Here is a 9,075-nt window from a genome sequence, read left to right on the forward strand (position 1 = left end):
GGCAGCAAGCTGATAGGTCTGCTTTACCATTCTTGGGTAGCGGAATGATTTTGGCTTCCCTCCAGGCCTGAGGGCAGATCACTTTCTCTAGGCTCAAATGAAAGATATGACAGGGGCCTCCCAAATGGCACAGCCGTCTAAGGCACTGCATCCCAGTGCTTGAGGTTCCCAGGTTCAATCCCAGGCTGTGTTGTGACTGCGAGTCCCATAGGGAGGCTCGTCCGGGTTAGGGGACGGTTTGGCCAGCGGGGCTTTACTTGGCTCATAGCACTCTAACGGCACCTTACGGCGAGTGGGGTGCCTGCAGGCTGACCTCGGTTGCAGGCTGACCCACACATTGGTGCAGTTGGCTTCCGGGTTAAGAGGTCAGGTGTTAAGAAGTGCGGTTTGGGTTTCGTGATCAGGTGGCAGCGTGGTAGGCACAGCTTGTCCCATGAATGAATCACACAAATGGAGGATTACCTGATAACTACTAAAAACAAACATTCTGGATAATATAGAGAATCTGGAACTATATATTGATCAGCATTTTGATATGCTCGAAAAAGAAACAAGAGAATACCTTTCCTCGAGTTCTGGAGCGAAACAGGAGGGAAGCCTCCGTCTAAGATATCAAATTTAACATTGTAGGGGGACGTTTTTATAACTTTGTGTCCAGAAGATAGAGCATTGCTTACAAGCATGAGCGAGCAATTTAAAAAACTAGATCTATTGCCTGGGCTACTGGGGGGAGGTTGAGGCCTTAAAAACAGGAATGGATTACAGTAATAAAATGGAAGAAATATGAGCAGAAAATAATATATTGAAAACTACCGTGGACTCCCTAAAAGACACTACAGAGAGGCTACGGTATGATAATAAAACAATGAAACCCGAATGACTTGATCTAAAGTGCAGAAGTATGAAAAATAATATTGTTATAATGGGAATAAAGGAGGATGAAATTGAAAACTATCAGTCAACTGAGGAAAAAGTCAAGGTGTTCATGAAACGTAATCTCAAGATGACAGACACACAGGAGGTAAAGACAGTTTCTAGTAGGATATTCATGCTTTGAAACCTCAATAGCTTTCAAACCACTTGAGCAACAGACTCCAAATAAGTGTCTTATTTTCACGATTTGGACATTAATTCACTTTCCAAAGCTAATAAACATGTGGAAATGTGAGCAGCATTTTGTATTCCTAGTTGAATTAGTTAGGGAGCGTAAATAAGTACAAACTTTTTTTTACATTCAAATTTCAATAGCTCTTTGGTCATGTGACCTTGACTCAAACAAGGTTCAGAATGTACACTCAGTGGGCCTACACGTTACACACCCTTTAGTTTGTCCATTTTCATCTCACATGTTTTTACATTCATTTTTCAAACTTTGACATTTCAAAAGCTCCTTTGTCATCGACTTCCCTTCTATATTGCACACACTCTTGTTTGTGTACTGTAAAATCACGCGGTATAACGTACATTTTTCATAGGTTTAAATTTCAATAGCTCCTTGGTCATGTCAATTACACACCTAAGAAGCGTGCTGTGGATATACACCCATATTGCGTAACCTCTAGTCATGTATCTTCTATATTGCTGTACATTAATGTTAGTTTGACAGTTAGGGGGTTCAGTCCAGTGTTGTTTACCCTTTTCTTTAATATTTATCTATAATAATTGGTAGTTTTAAGTACTTATTTTCCCTGTTTTTTTTATTTTTCCACAGTATTTAACAATAGGAGGGAGACAGATATCTCCTTTCATCGTTAATATCAACCATAAAGGAAAATGACAAAGTACTAGAGTCATGTTAATAATTGTCCAAAGCAGGGATGGAGAGTGAGCTAATGAGGTAGGCTGCAGTGGGTTTGCTGGTCAATACATACAGTATCAATGAATACAAATGTAATATTGACAAATTAAATTGTAGACCTTTAATCTTTCCCAAAATGTCAACAGACACTTTACTTCAAATAAGTACGAAATATTTCACAGTGTTAACTTTCTCTTTATTCCTGGTTGATGTACATGTCAGAGCCTCTTCAGTGTGGATGGGGTATAGCATACATTATCAACAACAGACTGCACTTCCAGTTTGTGTTCTTTACTCTGTTGAACTCTTGTCTTCATTCCTAGGCACAGCACATGGAACCACCGTTGGCATGCAAAACATTCAATCTAAAACAAAACAAAGCGTAACACTTTATAAATAATATCAAATATCAATGCAAAATCAGCCATCCATTGTGTTATATCATAAATTGTCTTACATGCCGTCACTGTTGTCAAAAGATTATAAACATGTTAAATAAAGTTACTAACCCAGTCAGTCTTTGGGCCATATCCAGGTTCTTTATCAGTGGCACACATGAAGCAGTTGTTGGCTTTGTTGAACTCTGAAATCATAGGCATGAACTGAACATATGGCTGTCCCACAAAACTACATAAAAATAAATCATTTACATTTACTTTGAATTAAATGTCATTACATACCAGACATTTTTAGTATATCCTCAGCCATTTCTTTTCGCAGTTGCTCCATGTGTTTTTGTGAAGGTTCCTTATCAATTTGGGATGTTGGGGAAGTTCTGTGCAACTTCCTTGGCCATCTACACCAAAAAATAAAATAGAGTTTTTACCTAATTGTCACATAACAGCTAACCATTCATTATTGAAAATGTAACTATCAAACCTGCATTACAAAGACCCCGCAGCTGAAGATGTCCTTCTGCATGTTGTGAGTTATTTCCCCTCCTTTACACTTCCTGTCCACCCAGTCGTCTTTTCCATGGCAAGCTCTTGAGTGTAACGGATGTGAAACGGCTAGCTTAGTTAGCAGTGCGCGCTAAATAGCGTTTCAATCGGTGACGTCACTTGCTCTGAGACCTTGAAGTAGTAGCGGCTTTTGTGGAGCGATGGGTAACGATGCTTTGTGGGTGACTGTTGTTGATGTGTGCAGACGGTCCCTGGTTCGAGCCCGGGTATGGGCGAGGGGACGGTTTAAAGTTATACTGTTACATAGGCAAATTAATACCCAGGCCAAAATTGTATGCTGTTTTCCTTATCACTATAATCTAGTAATTTCCTTTATGCCCCATTCTACACACAGCCTAAATTATAGGCACTGAACCATTTACAGGACAATAATAAAAGTAACATATAGGATCCAACCCTATCATAGAGTGAATAAATGTAGAGCGTTTAGAGCGTTTATAGCATGGTTAAACAGTTCCCATGTTAGCCCCTGCTATCTAGTTCTAGTTGCTTATTACAATATATTAAATTACAAAAACAGATCATCACAATACGAAAAATCCACCATGCACAAGAGCCCATATTTGTAAGAAATTACTATTAATACTTTTTCATTTTCAACCAAAAATGTAATGGGACAGTAAATTAATTATAATGTTGTCTTTGCGATAAGGGCTGTGAAAGGCAGACTGGACTCTTGAGGCAAAGAGATGGGGGGACAAATGCATATTAAACAAACTTGTAAAAGTATGCTTTAGACTAACAACAACCAGCTTAGTGACAAAATGACAACTAATGTTGTCCTGACTCTCTGAGGTCATTAAAAGATCCCATGGCACTTATCGTAAGAGTAGGGGTGTTAACCCCGGTGTCCTGGCTAAATTCCCAATCTGGCCCTCAACATCACGGCCACCTAATAATCCCCAGTTTACAATTGGCTTATTCATCCCCCTCCTCTCCCCTGTAACTATATAGAACTAGAACTACAAATGAGAACGTGTTCTCAGTCAACTTACCTGGTAAAATAACGGATTAAAAAAATACATCACAGTACCATGCAGCTGTATGCCAACGACAAAGGACAGTTACACTATTTCCAAACAAATGTGGACAAAAACATGACAATAACTATTACAAACAACAGCAAGTATTGCATGGAGTGCATCAGGATGACCAGTGTACAAGCAAACATAACTTTATGTACTATTTTAGAAGCCACCCTCAGGCAAATGAGTCCGGTACATCTAGACCAGAACCAGGTTATTCTCCAGTGCGGTGACCCTCATCAAAAGAAAAGTCCTGAAATAGTGATGACTCTACTGTCAGTACAACAGCATCCTCCTCTAGTGGTCATATCCCACAGCTGACTTAACATTTACCATTGCACTGAGCTGTAGTATTTCTTTATAAACATACAGCTGTGAAAGTGTTTTTCAGCTCCCAACAAGATTTTTATGCTGCAAAGTCTAAATAAACAGAACTAGTTAGTAGTATACGTTTATGTGCCAGGGAACACAAGGCTTTGACTTGAAATGACTTACCAGAGTCACACAAAAAGCTTAGTCTTTGATATTTCAGCATAGCAAGGACAAAAACATTTTTAGACCTACGAGCTACAAGCTACAAGCTAAGAAGGCTATGGATATGGGAATATCAGTTGTCATGGATCGGGGGGCATCTAAACCTAGAGGGCTGTCATGGTGCTTGGAGTGTAGACAAATGGTAGAAGGTGATAGGCTGTTATGAAACGGGAGAGGGGTGGCGTGGTGCTTATAAAATAATGATAGAGCTAGACTGAAAAGGCATCATTACCGTCCACTCAGCAAGCAAGAAACTGGAGACAACATTTTATGCCTGACCATAAGACTTCCAAAAATGATAACATTGACTCTGAATTTCATCATTTACACTGTCATTGACTATCCTATTGAAGCTTGAGGACTGTTAGAAAGGAGTCTAGGGACCATCGATATCCTGCGTTGTGAGATTGTAATGTCCCATTTGAGAGTACAAGGGGGTCAGACAGATAATAGTAATCATTGTTAACTACTCTGTCAGATACTCTCTTTTTCTCCAAATTACTTCTGAGTGTGGGTGTCCACTGTACAGCAATGTCCACACCTACTGGGTCTCAGGCTTACAGATTTAAGTCTAATAGCATGAGATGAAAGTAGGCAAACATCAGAGTGTGCGATAAGAAGGCATAGTCAGTGGACATTCTGAACCTTGTTTGAGGTCAGTAGGTCACATGACCAAGGAGCTATTGAAATGTTTTATTTTGAAGAATTAATGTACAATCCTGTGAGATGAGTGGACATTCTGAACCTATTCAAATTTGAAAATTTGAAAAATTCATGCTAAATTTTGTGAGATGAAAACTAAAGGGTGTGCAATATAGAAGGATAGTCATTGGACATTCTGAACCTTTTTTGAAGTCAGTAGGTCATATGACCAATTGAAATTCCAAAATGTAAATAAATAATTTCAAATAGCGCGAGTTGTAAATCGACAAAAAAATGTGTGCGCAATGTGTGTCTATGCCATCAGGTTAGCTACAACCAGTTATGAAAGTTTTAGGAGTAATGGTTAAAGAGCCATTGAAATTTGAAAAATTTGATTTGTCACTATGTTGACGGTCCCTAACTGCTGTTGGTGGATGTAAGGAAAACTACAGGCGAATATCCAACCTGAAACTTTACCTCGGTACAAACAGGTGGAAAATGTTTATTTTAAAAGAACTCACAGTTTCTGGTTGCAGGGCAGAGGGAAAGCTCCGTCCGATCGTAGCTATGCTAACCCACAACAAAATGAAAATTGCCTCGTTACAACAGGGTAGGGAATTGAAGAACCCCCTATTCTATATTAATGAACAATTTCCTTATGAAATAGTGGAGAGACGACGTTCGTCTTGTGGTCGATAAATTATACAGTTGAAGTCGGAAGTTACATCTTAGCCATCTTAGACAAATACATTTAAACTCCGTTTTTCAAAATTCCTGACATTTAGTAAAAAAAATTGTAAGAATTCCGTCTTAGGTCAGTTAGGAACACCACTTTATTTTAAGAATGTGAAATGTCAGAATAATAGCAGAGATAATCATTTCTTTCAGCTTTTATTTCTTTCATCACATGCCCAGTGGGTCAGAAGTTTACATACACTCAATTAGTATTTGGTAGCAGTGCCTTTAAATTGGGTCAAACGGTTCGTCCTTCCACAACCTTTCCACAATAAATTGGGTAAATTTTGGCTCATTCCTCCTGACAGAGCTGGTGTAACTGAGTCAGGTTTGTAGACCTCCTTGCTCGCACATGCTTTTTCAGTTCTGCCCACAAATTTTCTAAAGGCTTGAGGTCAGGGTTTTGTGATGGCCACTCCAATACCTTGACTTTGTTGTCCTTAAGCCATTTTGCCACACCTTTGGAAGTATGCTTGGGGTCATTGTCCATTTGGAAGACCCATTTGAGATGTTGCTTCAATATATCCACATCATTCTCCTACCACATGATGCCATCTATTTTGTGTACTTTGGCTGTTCTTCGGCTTGCAAGCCTCCCCCTTTCTCCTCCAAACATAACGATGGTCATTATGGCCAAACAGTTCTATTTTTTTCATCAGACCAGAGGACATTTCTCCAAAAAGTACAATCTTTGTCCCCATGTGCAGTTGCATACCATAGTCTGGCTTTTTTTATGGCGGTTTTGGAGTGGTGGCTTCTTCCATGCTGAGCAGCCTTTCAGGTTATGTCGATATAGGACATGTTTTACAGTGTATATAGATACTTTTGTACCTGTTTCCTCCAGCATTTTCACAAGGTCCTTTGCTGTTGTTCTGGGATTGATTTGCACTTTTCGCACCAAAGTACATTCATCTCTAGGAAAAAGAACACATCTCCTTCCTGATTAAGGGATAAGAATTTTGTGGTGGTTATGAAATATTATAACCTGCTTGGATATTCAAACAAAGTATTTATATGTAATATGGACAAGCCTAATCGTAAATTAGGACAAAAAACTCCCAGGGCCTGCAGATTGATTTCACTCCTGTAAAATCAAAGTTAATTTTTGTTTATTTAGTTTAATTGTTTTTTTTACACCCCTATTAAACTCCCGCTTGCTGAGTGACAGATGTTTCTTTTAAACTTCAATAATTTATGTCCTACATTTGTCATGGTTCCTTGATTCTATAAAGTTGTACTGCACATTTTCAGTAACATATTGTTTCAAACCCTATCTCTGTTGTTTCAGAAGTTGATGTCAGTGGCAATTTTTTCATGATAGAGACCCAGGGAGAACACACTGATTGGACCTGGTCCCAACTTTCTTCATTACTGATGCATGACATTTGTCAAGAGCAGACCAAGCCCTGGTGTGCTACTCTCAATAGAGTCATCTTGTTTGCCAAACAAAATAAAACATACGGTTGCACAATTAGGCTCTACTCAGAAGCGCTCTGTTACTAATCAACCAGTCTGTTAATTACTTATCAGGGAACAGGAGACCCGCTCTCTCCCTAACTGTACTCTGGAGATATCTGGCAACACAGTGAACATGCCTCCCTATTCATCAAATGCAATTCATGCAAGTTCCCTCACAAACAACCCCATCCCAATGTTTCCTTTACGGTTTCATCATTCTCAATGAAAACAATAACAAACGCTGGTTGACGGACATGCCTTTTACTCTAGGCCCTGGTCTGCATGCATTTCACCCAAGGTTGATAGAACATCCTTTAAACATAGAACAAGGTTTTAGACATATAGTTGATACTTTATTACATACATTGATATCACAGTACTGAGAACAATAAACACATTTGATGCAAATTCATAAATAGCAGGCCTCCTTCTCAGCCATAAACCATTTTTTCAAGCTGGAAGACGATGGCCAGAGCTTTCCCAATGTTTTGCACAGTGATTTAAGTCGTTGTTTCAGACAAAGTATGATATATTTGGACATGAAGTGACAAATCGGAAGTGCCCACAAATCAGAAGTGCCCACATGCAAATCCATGTGAATGTGGTGTATTCTCCTATGATATGACATGGATTGTGTATGTGTGCCATTCAGAAGGTGAGTAGGCAAGACAAAAGATTGAAATGCTTTTGAACAGGGTATAGTATAGTGGAGGCTCCTCAGAGGAGGACCATCCTCCAGCGTGAATCTCCTAAAAATATAAATAGTGAAACATTGAAAAAGCTATCCTTTAGATAAAACTAGACTAAATACAGTTGAAGTCGGAAGTTTACATACACCTTAGCCAAATACATTTAAACTCAGTTTTTCACAATTCCTGACATTTAATCCTAGTAAAATTCCTTGTCTTATGTCAGTTAGGAACACCACTTTATTTTAAGAATATGAAATGGTATAGAATAATAGTAGAGAGAATTATTTATTTCAGGTTCTATTTCTTTCATCACATTCCTAGTGGGTCAGAAGTTTACATACACTCAATTAGTATTTGGTAGCATTGACTTTCAATTGTTTAACTTGGATCAAACGTTTCGGGTAGCTTTCCACAAGCTTCCCACAATAAGTTGGGTGAATTTTGGCCCATTCCTCCTGACAGAGCTGGTGTAACTGAGTCAGGTTTGTAGGACTCCTTGCTCGCAAACACTTTTTCAGTTCTGCCCACAAATTTTTGATAGGACTGAGTTCAGTGCTTTGTGATGGCCACTCCAATACCTGGTAGTATGCTTGGGGTCATTGTCGATTTGGAAGACCCATTCGCGACCAAGCTTTAACTTTCTGACGGATGTCTTGAGATGTTGCTTCAATATATCCACATAATTTTCCTGCTTCACAATGCCATCTAATTTGTGAAGTGCACCAGTACCTCCTGCAGCAAAGCACCCCCACACTATGGTGCTGCCACCCCGTACTTCATGATTGGGATGGTGTTCTTCGGCTTGCAAGCCTCCTCCTTTCTCCTCCAAACATAAAGATGGTCATTATGGCCAAACAGTTCTATTTTTGTTTCATCAGACCAGAGGACATTTCTCCAAAAAGTATGATCTTTGTCCCCGTGTGTAGTTGCAAACCGTAGTCTGGCTTTTGTATGGCGGTTTTGGGGCCCTGGCTTCTTCCTTGCTAAGCGGCCTTTCAGGTTATGTTGCTGTAGGACTCGTTTTACTGTGGAGATAGATACTTTTGTACCTGTTTCCTCCAGCATCTTCACAAGGTCCTTTGCTGTTGTTCTGGGATTGATTTGCACTTTTCGCACCAAAGTACGTTCATCTCTAGGAGAAAGAACGCGTCTCCTTCCTGAGCGGTATGACGGCTGCGTAGTCCCATGGTGTTTATACTTGCATACTACTGTTTGTACAGATGAACGTG

The 9,075-nt window shown here is 39.5% G+C and overlaps 1 long non-coding RNA gene across 1 annotated transcript; it reads right to left on the reverse strand.

Moving 5' to 3' along the window:
* Positions 1-1,996: 1,996 nt before the first annotated feature.
* On the reverse strand, positions 1,997-2,771 carry LOC124005135. Its single transcript, XR_006833571.1, has 4 exons — positions 2,678-2,771; positions 2,479-2,594; positions 2,308-2,381; positions 1,997-2,163 (listed from the first exon to the last, which is right to left on the reverse strand). It is a non-coding gene; the product is annotated as an uncharacterized LOC124005135 (long non-coding RNA).
* Positions 2,772-9,075: the final 6,304 nt, after the last annotated feature.

This window comes from Oncorhynchus gorbuscha, linkage group LG19 (genome assembly GCF_021184085.1).
Source record: "Oncorhynchus gorbuscha isolate QuinsamMale2020 ecotype Even-year linkage group LG19, OgorEven_v1.0, whole genome shotgun sequence".
Classification (NCBI taxonomy): domain Eukaryota; kingdom Metazoa; phylum Chordata; class Actinopteri; order Salmoniformes; family Salmonidae; genus Oncorhynchus; species Oncorhynchus gorbuscha.